The sequence below is a fragment of the Elephantulus edwardii genome, unplaced genomic scaffold (genome assembly GCF_000299155.1).
Source record: "Elephantulus edwardii isolate Elephantulus edwardi_28Jun2011 unplaced genomic scaffold, EleEdw1.0 scaffold00102, whole genome shotgun sequence".
Taxonomy (NCBI): Eukaryota; Metazoa; Chordata; class Mammalia; order Macroscelidea; family Macroscelididae; genus Elephantulus; species Elephantulus edwardii.
Window position 1 is genome coordinate 10928682 of NW_006399852.1, and position 17092 is coordinate 10945773.

The window sequence follows — 17092 nt, forward strand, 5'->3', positions numbered from 1 at the left end:
ACTAGATTTATTTTCTCAACTAGCTTTTTTAAAAATTAATTTTAATGAAAATTTACAGAGATTTTGGATTTCCATTCATTCATTGTTGCACTTTTCTCCTTACTCACCCCTCCCCTTCAGATTGTTCTTCTCTTTGAAAAGTAAAAGAAAAATTCTTTCATTATTATATAATCCCTCCCCCCAAGTCCACTCCACTATGCAGCCTTCATTCTGGACTTCTGTCATGGCAATAATACCTAATCATCTATACCTTTTAAACAGTTCTCTCTCTCATCTGTTTTAATGCAGTATACGCAGTAATGTGTCTCTGTGTGAAGGAGCCATGACGCTAAGCCTTGCCACATTGAGGGCAGGCTCATTCCCCTGAATGGTGGGAGTCATGCATCTGTATGTTGCCAAATAGATGGGAGTTGTTACTGTTCCATTCTGACTCACCTGTGCCCTCTAGGACAGAGCAACACTTCTTATACCATTTCCCAAACTGTCATCTTCTTGGGAGCAAAAGGTCCGTTCCATTCCCTCATAGAGCTACTGGTATATTCAAGTTACAGACCTTTCTCCTTAAGAGCAGCCGAGCTCTTAACCATTGCACCACCAGGTCTCCTTAACGATCTTATTAACCAGTCCTTAGTGTGTGTGGGTGTACTATTATGCTTCCTATTGATGAGTTCTTTTCCTTTTTCTCCCCCCTTACCAGTGGTGCTTCTTTATTTTAAAGCATAAAATAAACAAATTAAAAATCGAAAAAATGCTTCTCTGCTTTTTTAATATTTCCTGGAAACCTATTTTATAACTAATTTTCTATGTCCTAATGCATATTTTCCTGAAATCTCAATCACATGGATAGAATAAAACTGATTTTTTTTGTGGTTGTTATAATTAGGCAATGCAAAGCACCACCCTGTAATCCGTAGCTGGAACAGTTTCAGTAGTCATCGGGATACTGCTATCAGTGGGGAAGTTTTCTCACCAGGTCGCATTTTTCAGAGTAAAGGCTGACCGAGGAACAGAATGAGTGGCCATGGCAGGAGAGGGAGAGGTCGGGGAATTCTCTCCAGATCTTTCCTCATAAATTATCTTGGTGTTCTCACCTGTAAAGTGTTTACTGTCTGGTTTAGGAATTCCAAGAATCTTAAACCTTTAGAACCTTTAGTGCTTGAGAGCTCAGCTGCTGACCAGGAAAGGTGGGAGAGAGATAGGATAGTTTGCTTCTGTGAAGGTTTTTATAGTCTTGATACCTCTACAGAGCCATATAGCTGCTCTGTCCTACTGGGCTGCAGTGAATTCAGAATGACTTGATGGCACACAGCAATTCATAGCTACCCATTATTTATTTGGAAAATATTTATTAATCCCCTGTATTCATTACTATGCATGCGTATGAGGTGGGTATTGGGGATACAGCAGTGAAGTAGGAAATAAAAATATCTCTTCCTAAATTGCTTACACTGTAGTGAGGCAGATGGGTAATGAATGGACTCATAATACAGGATCAGGTAGGGGAGTTGAGAGGTTGGCAGCTAATCAAAAGGTTCACAGTTCGAGCTTCCGGGCTGTTCCACAGGAACGCAGCCATCTGCTTCTGTGAAGAGTACAGCCCTGGAAACCCTCTGGGGCAGTTAGTTCTGTTCTCTTTTCTAGAATTGCTGTGAGTCAGGACTGACTTAATGGCAGCAAGTTTCTTGTTTATTGCTTTGTTTTGGGGGATGGTGGTTAGGGTTCCTGTCCCATTTAGAGGGCTAACTAAATGTTTTAAAGACTCTGAAAAATACAGTAGTTTGTGTTCCCTCTTTGCATGAGCAATTTGTTTTCATCCTGCACAGCTTAACTTGGTTTTGTCATTTCTCAAAGGAAGTTAGTATTTTTTTTTAAATGGATTTAAAGTCTATTTTAAAATGAGGAAATAATCTGTAAAGTTTCATGAGCTTGAAAATTCTGTGAGCACGTTCTACTTTTATCTTTGTAATTTAATTTTAGGAACCCTTGATGGGTTTTGTGTGATTTCCTTTATAGAAGAACAGCATATTTTGTTCAATTGAAAGCTCCCCAGGTCAGTAAATCAATATAAGTAGCTATTTAATTGTTGAGAAATTAAAACTTTACTTTAGCACAATCAAATCATAATTGTGCCTCTCTACTGTGGCCAAATTTAATTCAGGAAAATCTTGTTAGAACATTTCTTTTTTTTTTTTTTCCCTTTTAGGGCCATTGCTATTAAAAGCTTTACAGTTTGAAAAATCTAAGCATGTTCATATCCTTTCTATCTTAGAAAACAGACAAATAAAACTAGTAACCTTTCAGCCTTTGCTAACTACAGGACCATGCTTTTTCTCCTCCTGGTGGCTTAGGGGTAAGGAATTGTGCTGCCAATCCAAAGGCCCCTGGTTTTAATCCCCGGACTGCTCCAAGGGAGAAAGATGGACAGTCTCTTCCTGTGGAATTTACTGCCTTTGAAAACCTGCTGATGGGTCAGCAATGGGTGGATCCCAACCTGATGGTACAAAACAACCACAGTGACCTTTTTGATCTTGAGCTCTAACAGAGAATATCATTCAACTATTTATTTTGAAGTTTTAAGTCTTTTAAGTCTTGACTTCTCTGACCTCTAATCTGATTTGCATTCAATTCTATATATAATTTCTTCCCGCTCCCCAGATTCTGGGGTGCTCTGGCTTGATACCACTGAGTCTCTTCTCGGCTTCCTCATAGGCTTCCCTCCACCTTCCCTGTGAGTCCAGCTATTACAGTCCGTCTCTTCCCAGATCGTTTTCCATTGAGCCTTGTTCTCGTTATTGGTGTTAATAGCCTCCCAAACTGGACTTGCAGTTTGTGAATTCTTTCAGATTTCCTTTCTATTCATCAGATTGTCCACTTGGATGTCTGTCATCCAATTGCATGCCTGCATGTTCTGAAGGTGCTTCCAATTCTATTTTAAAACCAAACATACTAATTTTATCTCGAAAGAGTGTCTCTCTGGTAGAGTGTCTGCTACATACTTACAATCCATTGCAAATGTCTTCATTTTCAGGACTTCCTTGAGACCCACCCCCTCTGCCTTGTGCCTTGTGTTAGAACATTTTCCATTAAGACTTGCAAGCCAGGTGTTTTCTGAGATCAAAGAACATGTTTGTTTGTGTTATTTCTCAAGCAGCATTTAGTCTGGTGTGGGATACAGATACTTGATAGTCAGCTACTGAATAGGTTAGGTGGCAGAAATAACAAATTAGAGACATTGAGATGGTGAAATTTTTATTTCATCAGGTAGGGAAGTTTGTATGTCAGTAGATCTTAAAAAGAAGTCCATCTTCTTATGAAGACATGAAACCTTGAGCTTTGTTGATGAGAGGTACAATTTGAGAAGAGAGTTGAATCCTCTATTTCACTTTGTAGACTCTGGTCTGAAATGATGCTGTCATTTGCTTAGAATGGCGACTTACCCATTCATGGAGACATGGAAATAAGTGTAGTGTTTTGAGTGACATTTACAGCTAATTTTAAAAACGGACACAGTGGTGCTTGGCTCTCCGCGTGGGAGAATGTTATGTGCCTCTGAGTCAGAACCAACGCATCACTGACCATTCAGTGGGTTTTCAGAGGCTGTAAATCACACAAGAGGAGCTTGCCTGCCTCTCTCCCTTAGCTGGTAGATTCGAACTGCCTGCTTTGGAGTTGATAGCACAGTTCCTTACTCATTAGGCCACCACAGCTGCCTGCATGGGAGAATAGTTAGCGATGTAAAGAAGCTCTGGTGGTGTGATGTGTTGTGTATTGTGCTGCTTACTGACAGGTCAGTGATTTGAATCCACCAGTTGCTGCACAGGAGAAATACAGGAAGTCTCCTGTAAAAATTTGCCACCTTATAAACTCCACGGAGGGTTACCATGGATTGGAATGAGCTCTGGTGGTTTAGTAATAAGGGGCTGTGATGCTAATTCAAGGTCACGGTTCGAATCCACTAGCTGCTCTGTGGAAGCAGGATGGAGCCCGTCTGCTCTTGTGTGACTTACTGCCTCTGAAAACCCACTGGAGAGTCAGCTCTGAGTTAGTTCCAACTCTACGGTATATAACAGCATATACTTGTATATAAACAAAATAACTATCATTTACATTTTCTATAACAAAAAAATTCTCTCATGAGATCTGGTGGCCTAGTGGTAAGAAGCTCCGCTGAAATCCTAAAGGCATGCAGTTCAAATGCACCAGCTGCACTGTGGGAGGACTATGGTCCATCTCCTCGCACACGATTTACTGCCTCTGAAAATTCACTGGAACATCTGCTATGAGGTAGTTGTAACTTGAAAACACACAACCACCACCTCAACAACAATAGTTGAGTTTGATTTCGTTTGTTTCTGAGATGCTATTCCTTCGCATTCACTAATACCCCCAATCCCAAGTGAGGTGGTTTGCTTAAGGACATGCGAATAATAGATATATACATAGGCAGAAAATAGTGAAAAATCACGATTTGATGTAGAGGGGTACTTAAACCTCCCCCTGCTCTTCACACAGTCACACGGAGGGAGGTACTAGTGTATGTCTGAGTGAGCTCGGAATGTTGTTCTTAGATTCTGTCTCGTGGCCTTCTGCTCCCAGAGACCCTGTGTACAACACAAGGAAATTGTGACTGATCCTTCCCTGTCTTCAAAATCTCTGCTAAGCACATTGTCACCGTCACTGTGTCAGTCATCTCGCTGAGGGCTTCCTTTCCTTTGCTGACCTTCTACTTTCCCAAGCATAGTGTCTATTTCCAAGGACTAATACCTCCTGATAGTGTCCACAAAGAATGTGAAGCCAAATCTTACTACCTTGTTTCCAAAGAGCATTCGGGCTTTATTTCTCTCAAGACAGATTAATTTGTTCTTTCCACATTCAATACTCTTAGCTTTCTTATGAATATGAAGCAATTGAACCTTCGCTGCTGCTGTTGTTTTCTTGGCGGTTGAGTTGTCTGTGACTTATAGCAACCCTGTGCATAACAGTTCTGAAGGCTGCTCTGTTCTGAGCCAGTTTCACTGACTCGATCACACTTTCCCCCTTTACCTCAGTTACTATGTCAATCCATCTCATCTGGGATCTTCTTCTACTGTGCTCTCTCCCTTCACCCTACTAAGAAGCATGATGTCCTTTTCTAAGGACTGGTCCCTCTTGTCCATGTGCCCTAAAGTTTGGGAGATGGAGCTTTAGAATCCTTGCTTCCAAGGAGAAGCTTGGTTTCACCCTGTCCAAGACAGACCAGTTTGTTTTCTTGGCAGTCCATGGTAAGTTCAGTACTCTTCTCCAGCATCACAACTTAAAGGCATCAATTCTTCTTCTGTCATCCTTATTCATGGCCCAGCTCTGATGCGTAACAAGAAATTGCAAAGACCATGAACTGAATCAGGTGCTTGTTAGTCTCTAGACTGACATCATCACACGTTAGCACTTTGGAGAGAGGTCTCTGACAGCGGACTTCCCCAATGGAATTCACCTTTTGATTTCCTGATTGCTGATTCCAAAAGTGTTGCTTGTGAAGCTGAGCAAGCTGAAGTTGTTAACAAGCTCAATCTCTTCTCCCTCCATCATGGTGATGCCAGTTAGCCCAATAGTGAGACTCTTTGTCTCCATGCTGTTGAGATTAAAGTTCATCTTAATCTTTAAAATGACATCCTTGCTCATTAGCACTTTAAAGGCATCTACGACACCAGACGCGGAAATTACCGAACAATATCATTAGTATCACATGCAAGCAAGATTCTGTTGAAAATTATCCAAAAACGTTTGGAACAATATGACAACAGAGAACTGCCAGATGTGCAGGCTGGATTTAGAAGAGGTCGTGGAACTAAGGATATTACAGTTAATGTTAGATGGATCTTGGCAGAAAGCCGAGAATACCAGAAGAGTGTCCATCTGTGTTTCATTGACTATGCAAAGGCTTTTGACTGTGTGGATCACAACAAGCTATGGCTGACTCTGAGAAGAATGGGAATCCCAGAACATTTGATCGTGCTAATGTGAAACCGATACTTGGACCAAGAGGCAGTAGTCAGAACAGAGCAAGGAGACACTGCATGGTTCAAAATCAAGAAGGGAGTCTGTCAGGTATTCTGTCTCCATACCTTTTCAATCTGTATGCAGAACACATCATCCGAGATGCTGGGCTGTACGTGGAGGAATGTGACATCAGGATTGGTGGAAGAATCATCAACAACCTGTGTTATGCAGATGACTGAACCCTGCTTGCTGAAACTGAGGAGGACCAGAAGCAATTGCTGCAGAAGGTCAAGAATTACAGTCTCCTATATGGATTGAAGCTCAACATCAAGAAAAAAAAGATTCTAACCACTGGGTCAATTGGCAGCATCAGTATGGATGGTGAAAAGATTGAGATAGCTAACATAGTTAACAGTTTAAGTTTACTTGGCTCCACAGTCAACACTGTTGGTAAAAGCAGCCAGGAAATCAAGAGACAAATTGCACTGGGAAAATCATCTGTGAGGGACCTCTCAAGAGTACTGAAGTGCAACTACGTCAGGCTGGAGACTAAGGGTGCACCTTACCCGGGCTATAGTCTTCGCAGTTACGTGCTATGCATCAGAGAGTTGGACAGTGAATAGGGATGATAGAAAGAGAATTGATGCCTTTGAACTGTGGTGCTGGAGAAGAGTGTTGAATATACAATGGACTGCTGGGAGAACAAACAGGTTTGTCCTGGAGAGGGTGAAGCTAGAATGCTCCTTGGAGTCAAGGATTCTGAAGCTTCGTCTGACATATTTTGGGCATGTTGCAAGGAGGGACTGGTTTTTGGAGACGGACATCATGTTTGGCAGAGTGGAGGAGCTGGGCAGGAAAGGAAGACCTCCGATGAGATGGATCGATTCTGTCCCTGGAGTGGTGGGAATGAATGTGTCTAAGATGGCTAGGTTGGCACAGGATAGAACGACGTTTAGGGCTCTTGTACATAGGGTCGCTATGAGTCGTAAGGGACTCGATGGCACATAACAACAACAACAATGTGTCATTTGATTTCTCAGCTACTTCTATGACTGTTGATTGTGGATCTAAGGAAAATGAAATTTTTAACAACTTCAGTCTTTCCTCCATTTATCCTGATGTTACTTACTGGTCTTCCACTTCTCTTTACATTGAGCAAACTAAGTAGAATCATCCACATAATGCAGGTTGTTGATGAATCTTCCTTCAGTCCTGATGTCACATTCTTCTTCACATGGTACAGGGTCTTAGATCATTTGTTCAGCCCAGAGATTGAGTGGGTATGGTGAGAAAAGAAAACCTCGCACATGCTATTCCTGACTTTAAAGACTGTAGTGTCTCCTTGAAATTGTGTCATTATAAATGACCAATCCCAGTCAATTTCAGCTCAGCTGTTCAGCAGGAGAGAGATGGGAAATCACCTCTTGTAACCCACTGAAGCATCAACTCTGAGTCAGTTCTGAGTTGAAAGCAAACAACAGCAGCATACTTAGTATATAGCTGGTTATACCTCCCAATCCGTTTTTCAAACTTGCAATTTTTCTACTGTTGTTTGTTATTGAGTGCTGTCAAGTCGTAGACGACTCATAGCGACCCTATGAGTGAAAGACCTGAAAGCTTGTATAACTTTCATCATTTCTCCAGGTTCCTAGTGCTTCTGAAGGCAAGCTATTTTGGAAGTGGATGCCACTCCTGCTTCCAAGTTTTGTAAATTCTACCTTTTAATTTTTAGTACATACTTGTTGTTTCTCATTTTGAGTCCTGCCACATCAGCAAATGAAGATTCTTCCTTGGCTCAAAACCTGATTCCTTCTGCTTCAATAAGACAGCCTATATTGGAGCAATGGTGTCACTATGGAGACTAAGGTGTGTCTGATACAGGCTATGGTCTTTGCAATCACTTGTTATGCATCAGAGAGTTGAACAATAACTAGGGAGGATAGAAGGAGAATTGATACCTTTGAGCTGTGGTGCTGGAGAAGAGTGTTGAATATACCGTGGACTGCCAAGGAAACAAACAGATTCATCCTGGAGAGGGTTAAACCAGGCTGCTCCTTGGAGGCAAGGATTCTGGGGCTTTGTCTGGCATACTTTGGACATGTTGTGAAGAGGAAGAAGTCCTTGGAGAAGGACATCATGCTTGGGAAGGTGGAGGGACGGCGCAGCAGGGGAAGACCCTCTATGAGGTGGATTGATTCAGTGACTGGGGTAATCAGGATGGGTGTGTCAGAGGCAGTGCGATTGGTACGGGATAGAGCAGGGTTTAGGGCTGTTGTACATAGGATCGCTATGAATCGCAAGCAACACGATGGCACATAACAACAACAACAATATTGGCGGAGGCAGCACTTTTACAGTTCTAATTTGAATTCCTTCCAACTGGAGGGTCTCATCTTCTGCCATTATATCTGAAAATATTCTAATATTAATTTTGGAGTTTTCAAGGACTTAATTATTTCATTAAGGGATGGCTCATTATGCTTTCTTTCCCAGCGTGATAGCCCTTTTCATGGAATAGCCTGGCCTAGCTACAGGTCCAGAGTATGAAAGATGAAGCTGTGTCTTCTTTGCCTCCAATGGGTTCTCTGGTTGCACCCTTTCCAGGACATATCTGTTTGTTATTTTGACTGTTCGTGACAGATTTAGTACTCTACTTTAGTGCCACAACTCAAAGGCATCAATTCTTCTTTTATCATCCTTGTTAATTTTCCAGGTCTCTGATGCATAGTAGGTGATTGAAGACCATGTCCTGAATCAGGTGTACCTTAGTCATCAAACTGACATCATTGTTCTTCATTATTTTAGACAGATCAGGTCCCTGGAAGTAGACTTGCCCTGTGTAATACATCTCCTGATTTCCTGATTGCTGGTACCAAAGGTGTTGATTGTTGATCCAAGCAAGATGAAATTGTCAACAGCTTCAGTCTTTTCACTATCTATCATAATGGGAGGCTGTACTCTATGAGGAGAAGTGTCGCATCAGGAATGGAGGTAGACTCATCAACAGTCTGTGATATGCAGATGACACAACCTTGTTTGCTGAAACTGAGGAGGACCTGAAACACTTGCAGCAGAAGGTCAAGGACTGCAGCCTTCAATATGGATTGAAGTTCAACATCAAGAAAACAAAGATTCTCACCACTGGGCCAATTGACAGCATCATGATAGATGGTGAAGATATTGAGATTGTTGCCAGCTTCAGTTTGCTGGGCTCCACAGTCGATACTCTTGGTACCAGCAGCCAGGAAATTAAAAGATGCATTTCATTGGGAAAGTACTGTCAGAGACCTCTCCAAGATACTGAGAAGCAACAATGTCAGTCTGGAGACTAAGGTGCACTTGATACAGCACAGGATCTTTGCCATTTCTTGCTATGCATCAGAGAACTGGACATTGATTAGGGATGATAGAAGGAGAGTTGATATCTTTGAGATTTGTTGCTGGAGAAGAATATTGGATATACCATGAACTACTAGGAGAACAAACAAGTGCATACCGGAGAGAGTGAAGTCAGGCTGCTCCTTGGAAGCAAGGATTCTGAAGCTCCATCTGACATACTTTAGGTATGTTGCAAGACAGGATCAGTGCAGGAGAGAAAGACACTTGATGAAATGGACTGATTTTGTCACTGAAGTAATGGGGATAAGTATGTCAGAGACAATAAGATTGGCAAGGGATAGAGCAGGATTTAGGGGGTTTTGTACATAGGATCACTATGTGACTGCAAGCAACTCAATGACACATCACAATGTTGACTGTTGGTCATGTGGTACAAATCTTTGTTTTCTTAATGTTGAGATGTAATCCATACTGAAGGTTTTACTCATTGATCTTCTGCAGCAAGCATAATACAGGCTATTGAAGTGTCTTCCTCCAGTCTGCCACACTCTGCCACACTCCTCTTCATTCACAGATTCTGGCTTCGAACGGCATTTGCTTATCAAACAGATGAGATAGAGATAGAGATAGAGATAGAGATAGAGATAGAGATAGAGATAGAGATAGAGATAGAGATAGAGATAGACAAAGAAAGAATAGAAACCTGATACACATCCTTCCTGGTGGTCAGCCATGCAGTGTTCTCTTGTTCTGTTCGCACAACAGCTTCTTGGTCTAGATATAGATACCAGATGAGCACAATGAAGTGTTCAAGAATTCCCATTCTTCTGAGTGTGTGCCATAATTTGTTATGATTCAGGCAGGTAAAGCCTTTGCACATTCAGCAACACACAAATAGATATTCTTCTGGTATTCTGTGCTTTCAGCCAGGATCCGGCTGACATCAACAATGATTTCCCTGGTGCTATAGCCTCCTCTAAACCCAGCCAGTGCTTCTGGTAGTTCCCTCTCAATGAACTTTCCTAGCCATTTTTGTTTGCATGAGATTTTAATTATATTATTTGATAATGTTTTTACATCCTGTTGGAATATGTTTCTTGGGAATGGGAACAAATATGGATCTCCTCCGATCAATCAGTCAGAGTGCTGTCCTCCATATTTCCTGGCATAAACTGGTGAGCACATTCAGGACCGCATCTCTTATTTTGAACATGTCAATTGATACTCTGTGGATTCTTGGGGCCTTTATTTTGCCAGTGCCTTCAGTGCAGCTTGAGCATCCTCAGCCAAGGAGATGGATTGACACTGTGACTTAAGCAATGGGCTTGTTGTCTCGGAGATGATGAGGATACCACAGGAGGACAGGTTTTAGATTGCCTATCTATAGGGTTGCTGGGTGTCGTACTTGGCGCGATGACATCTAACAACAATATCCTGTTTCTCACTCTTAGGCTGGAAGCTCTGTTAAACCTGTTCACCGTGTATGAAATATTAGTGGCATCGTTTTCAGCCTTAGAGCATTATGTAAATCACCATAGTGTAACAGAATCATAGGCGAGAGGTAGGTCTCTCAGGGCTAGACAGATCTAGTTAAAATTATCTCTAAATCCACTTGTATTACGGCCTCCCACAGGTGCCAGTAGTTTTCTCATCCTGCACTAATATAACCTTGTTTGTTGGTGATCTTGTTAAGTACAGGTCAGTTGATTATGACTCATAGTGACCCGGGAACAACAGACCTGAACCTTGATTTATCCTGTGCCAGCTTCATCTCTGACACACGAAAGCCCATAGCTGAAGTCACTTTGTCCATGTGTCTCATTTGGGAGTCTTCCTCTCCTCTCCTCTCCTTCACTGACCCTCTGTCCTTCTAAGCATGATGTCCCTTTCTAAGGAATAGCCTCACCTAGTTATTGTTTGAAGAATGTGAGACCAAGATTTTCCATCCTTGCTTTTAAGGAGCACCCTAATTGCACTTTCTCTAAGACAGATCTGTTCATTCTTTTGACAGTCCATGAAATACTCTGTACTCTTCTCCAGCACCACAACTTAGAGACATCAATTCTTTCTATTAGTGACTCAGTCATTGTCCAGGTCTCTGATGTGTAGCAAATGATTGGTAAGACTATAGCCTGACTCAGGCACACCTTAGTCTTCAAACTGATATAATTGCACTTCATTAATTTTGAGAAGTTTCTGACAGCAGACTTGCCCAATGCACTATGTCTCCCGATTTCTTGACTGCTAGAACCAAAGGTTTTAACTGTTCATATAAGCTAAGTGAAATGATTGACAGCTTCAATCCTTTCTCCATTTACCATGATGTTGACTATTAGTCCTATGATACAGACCTTTGTTTTCTTGATGTTGATATGGAAATTATCAAATAATCATTAATACCACATGCAAGCAAAATATTACTGAAGATCATTCAGAAACTGCTAAAACAGGACATTGACAGGGAACTTCCAGAAGTTCAAATAGGGTTTAGAAGAAACTGAAGAAATAACATTAGAAATAATTTATTATTGGAATCTTTATTTTGTTGAGATAACTTTTAGCTTTTTGGCAGCATCATGATAAATTTTGAAGAGATTGAGATTGTTCACAGCTTTTAGTTGCTTGGCTCCACAGCCAACACTCTTGGCACCAGTAGCCAGGAAATTAAAAGGCTCATTGCCATGGGAAAGTCTGCTGTTAGGGACCTCTCCAAAGTACTGAGGAGCAATGGTGTCTCTCTGGAGACTAAGGTGTGTCTGATACAGGCCATGGTCTCCACAATCACTTGTTATGCATCAGAGAGTTGGACAATGACCAAGGAGGATAGAAGGACAATTGATGCCTTTGAGCTGTGGTCGTGGAGAAGAGTATATTGAGAGTACCATGGACTGTTAGGAAAACAAACAGATTCATCCTGGAAAGGGTTAAACCGGGTGGCTCCTTGGAGGCAAGGATTCTGAGGTTCCGTCTAAAATACTTTGGACATGTTGTGAGGAGAGACCGGTCCTTGGAGAGGGACATCATTATTGGGAGGGTGGAGGGACAGCGCAGGAAGGGAGGGCCCTCTCTGAGGTGGATTGATTCAGTGACTGGGATAATTGGGATGGGAGTGTCAGAGACAGTGCGATTGGCACAGGACAGAGCAGAGTTTAAGGCTGTTGTACAGAGGGTCGCTATGAGTCGCAAGCGACTCAATAGCACATAACAACAACAACAACTTTTAGCTAAATGGAAGAGGTATTGTTGTTTATATTTGATGTCAAGTCAGCCTTGACTCATGGCATCCTTGTGCAGGACAGAAGACAGTATTTCTCAGTTCTGTGTCATCTTCATGATTGCTGACATGCTTGAGTCCACTGTTGTGGGGATGGTGTCCATCTATCTCATGGAGAGTTTTCCTCATTTTCGCTGACAGGACGCTCTTTTTCAGCGGCTGATCTTCCTTGATGGTCTATCTAAAGTAAGCAAGCTGAAAGCTTGTCAGTTTTTCTTCTTATGAATGCTTCATTTGTATTTCTTCTAAGGTTAACATGGGTTATTGTTGTTGTTAGGTGCCATTTAGTCAAGAATGACTCATAGTGACCCTGTGAACAACAGATCTGAGCGCTGTCCTGTCTTGTGCCATCCTCACAATCTCTGACACACTGAAGCCCATTGCTGCAGTCACTGTGTCAACACATCAGGTTGAGGGTCTTCCTATCCTTCGCTATCCCTCCGCCTCGCCAGGCATGACCATGCTAACTTTCAGCAGGAGTCCTTTCAGAGTAAAGCATTGTCTGTGTTTGCTCCTCTTTAAGATGATGAACTTCTCTGCACTTGGCTCTTGCAGAGAACATGTTACGTAACAGCTTTTTTCCTTTGGCATTCATAAAAACAAGAATCATGATCCCTCAAGTCATTAGACATTGAGCAAAAATGTTCAATCCATGCATCAAATTCCGTTTGGCTTTTTAATACCAAGCAGACTTCACATGGATTTGCAATATTCGTGTATTATTAAGTGTCTTAATACTGTCTTGGTAATCTTATGAAGAACAAGAAACCAAACATCCTGTTTTTATAATAGGCAGGACAAATCCCAGTGGAATTATTACAAAAATAGCCGAAGTCCTTCCTATATCAGTTAACAGCTTTTTTATTTCCATTTTTAATGTTTCTTTTCAAACAATCATCTTTTTGCAAGTGTGACCAAAACAAAATTTATTAGTGTTTCCAGACACTGAAATCCTGCTAGGTGTTAATTGCCCAGGATTTTTATAAAGAATTTGAAAATAAACTGAAGAAAATGTAGCAAAGACCACTGTTGTTATTGCTGGAGTGACCATTTTGAGATGAAAATTATTTTCAATTTTTTTCTTCAATATCCTATTTGAATAATTTGGAATCACAAAGGGATTACTTTAAGTGCCTCTATTAATTTTTTTTAAAGAAGTGAAAATTGAAAAGATCTTTTGAAGGGGTAGTAATCTGGCTTTAGGAGTGGTGAAAGAGCCAGAATGATGATTCAGAAACTTAAAATAACTCTACGTTTTATGCAATCAAGTCAAACTCTGTACCTTGGCATTCCCCACACCAGATTAGCAGGGAGTTGGAAGCTGTTCCGCCCCCAGCATGCCATTATGGATGACATGCTGTGCTCTGACAGACTGCTGGCTTAATGGAGCATGTGCCGCTCAAAGTATAACCCTGATGTACGGGGTGGATTAGAGGCGAGTGACCTCAACTCATATTCATTTCCTCTGAGAGGAAAACTAACAATCCCTTATCTGTTCTAGTGAGAATGTATGTAGCATGGCTTCTCAGGATTGGAACCCAGGCCCGTCAGTGGCGTGTGGGGGCCATACTCCTGGTTGATCTTGCTTCTTCTGCAAGGGCTTCATAGCACCGTATCCTGTCATCGGGAGGCTCAGAGGAATATCACAGGAGAGAGGAAGATTTCTTCATGCTTTTGCTGTATTTTCTCTTAGTTTGAGTTCTGTGTGATTTTATGAAAAATAAATGAATGAATGAATGAATGAATGAATGTAAGATAAGACCTCAAGGCCCCAAACCAGTTGCTACTGGGTCTCTTGACTCACGCTGTAGAAGTGTGCTCCACAGAGTTTTCTATGGATGATTTTTGGGAAGTAAATCCCCACACGTTCTACAGAGGTGCCTCTAGGTGAACTTGAACCTCCAACCTTTTAATTAACACTTCACAGATAAACCATTTGTACCATCCTGGAACCCAGTAAAATGGAAGAAAGTACAAAATGATTCCCCAAAGTGGGTAAACCTCTTTGGATGGATCTTCTTTACCTAGGAGGTGAGTGATTTTGGTGACAGAGTCCAATGCCTCACCTGGAATTCTTATTACCTAACATGGGGCTAGATGCGGGGCCCTGCCAAATAAATAAAACTGTCAGGTTATAATTAATGAGTGATGCTGCTCTAATTAAACAGAATTGAAGGGAAATATCTGGGAGGATATTAGCAATGGAATAGTGATGCTTGCATTTAAATGATCTTAATTACCCCTTCGACTTAATGCCCTATTAAGCTGAACAGGAGAATGTCACATCTCACTTAGCTGTATTGTTTTAGACAGTGGCTGCAGTCTGAGAAGGACCAGAGTGCATTAGCTTGCATTGTGGTGTCTGTCTCTGTAGACAGAAGGCTTTGAGAATGTATATTCTTTTCCTTTCCTTTTCCCTTCAAAGGCAATTAAATCACCGCCCTGACAGGAGAGGGTAAAATCTCTGAGACCTCCCCAGTGCTTGGAATCCAGACTCTACCCCGTCCCAGTTTTCTATTGTCCTAAGGCAACACCCCCCCCTGCCAGGCTTCTGCGTCTTTGGCTGCCTGCCAGCCTCCAGGGCCTCTGGCTTTGAAGTGTGGCTCAGGCAGTCCTCAGACCAGGCTGTTGTTGCTGTGGCCTGGGCTTCACTCACCCCTGGTGCCAAGAGGGATGTCCTGTCTTGCAATATACATTTCGACAGCCCCAGTGATTGTCAGAGCTTCCTCACCCGCCTGCAGCTGAGGGAGCTGGCCTTTGTGTCAGCCACAAGTGTCTGCCCCCAGCTGCTCTGCAGCTTTGCTTTGTTTTAGTGTCTGTGGAAGATGGGTTCACACACAGCTTGTCATCCAGGGGAGGGGCGATCTGCTGAGGGTGGGAGGAAGACACCCTCACCCCAGGCCTGCTGTCACTCTGAAAGGGCCTCCTTGGCAGGCCTCAGGAGAACCGACCCAGCAAGTTGAACAGCTTCCTCTGGAGACAAGACTTCGACCTTCATTTGATCTAGGACTGACAGCCCGGTTAGTGAGGACCTGCGTTTTGGCTCAGGGAACATTTCTGAACTGAACTTTATTTCCACGGTGGTGCCAGGCTTGTCCTTAGCAGTCTGTGCTGTGGCAAATGTCACTCGGGTAACTTCTGGTGATAGCTGTTGGTGATTTCTAAAAGCAGTTGAACACACCAACACAACCTGTTATAATGCTGGATACTGAGTAAGAAGGGGGATAAAATGAGACTACATCTTATAACTAGCCTAAGACTTACGTAGCAGACCAAGGGGGCTGAATGAGAGGGAATGAGACTATGTGTGGCATATTTATTAATGAACTACCTTCCAAAGAACTAGCTCAGTCACTTGTCATGTTTTATACAACCTACTCCCTTGCATTGTATCTTATTTGGCCCTATAATAACATTTCCAAGGGAGAAGGGAGTCTCATGCCTCTAACCCTAGTAAACTTGTGTCACCCAACTGTTTCCCCTACCAGCACTGATTAATTTCTTTGTGTTAAGTTTTATAAATTCCCTAAGTTAGGGGGATTTGATTTTTTTCCTGCATAAATACTTGTTATTTTCCAAATAACAAGAACACCGTGTTTTTGGTAGTCCAGTGTGACAGCTTATTAGTTCCTTTTTGGTTTGTTGTTTTTTTTTTCATGTGGATGAGGGATCAATCTGCTCTGTGCCATGACCTTGTTAGAGGAGGACTCTTGCAAGGATTCAGAAAATATTAGGCAAGAGATTTGTGGAGATGGTGCCTCCTTGCATTCTAGCTATTGTTTGTCAGTCGTTCATGGGTATTGATTAATTTAGCATCTTCATAGAAATATATTTTTGGGGGGTATGTGTGCACGCATGTGCACGCAGAGTAGATGGAATTTAAGGAAGAGATGCATTTGATACATCCTGAATTAAAACAAACAAAACATTCTAATTGATGTTGAGTTGATTCCAGCATATGTTGGAAAAGTAGAGACTGGGAGAAAGAGAGGAAGACCAGCTACATGAGGGATTGGCTGCAACAATGAAGATTCATGAAGTATCAACTGTGAGGATGGCACAGGAGCAGGGGAGGTCTCATTCTGTGAGGTAGGACTCACTTGACTGTACCTGATAACAACCTAGAGACAGGAACATGGGTGGTGTAGGGCTCAAGCATTGAGCTACAACACAAAAAGTCAATGGTTTGTACTCACCACTTGGTCTCTTGAAAAGATTGTGATGCTCTGCTTTTGTAAAGATTGCAACCTCACAAACCCTTTGAGGCAATTCTGCTCTGTCCTACAAGGTAACTTGGAATCAGAATGGACTAGATGCCAGTGATTTTGGTTTGGATTATAAGTGCCAGAAGCCTAGTACTGTTCAAACCTAGATGCTTTGAAATCGCTGAGTGTTGCTATGATTAATTAATTGCCTATGTTCAGATTTATTCAGAAGGACAAAGAAGTGCAGGGAAACTTGGTAGAACGGGAACAAGGAAGGAATCGTAGTTGTGGCCAGACC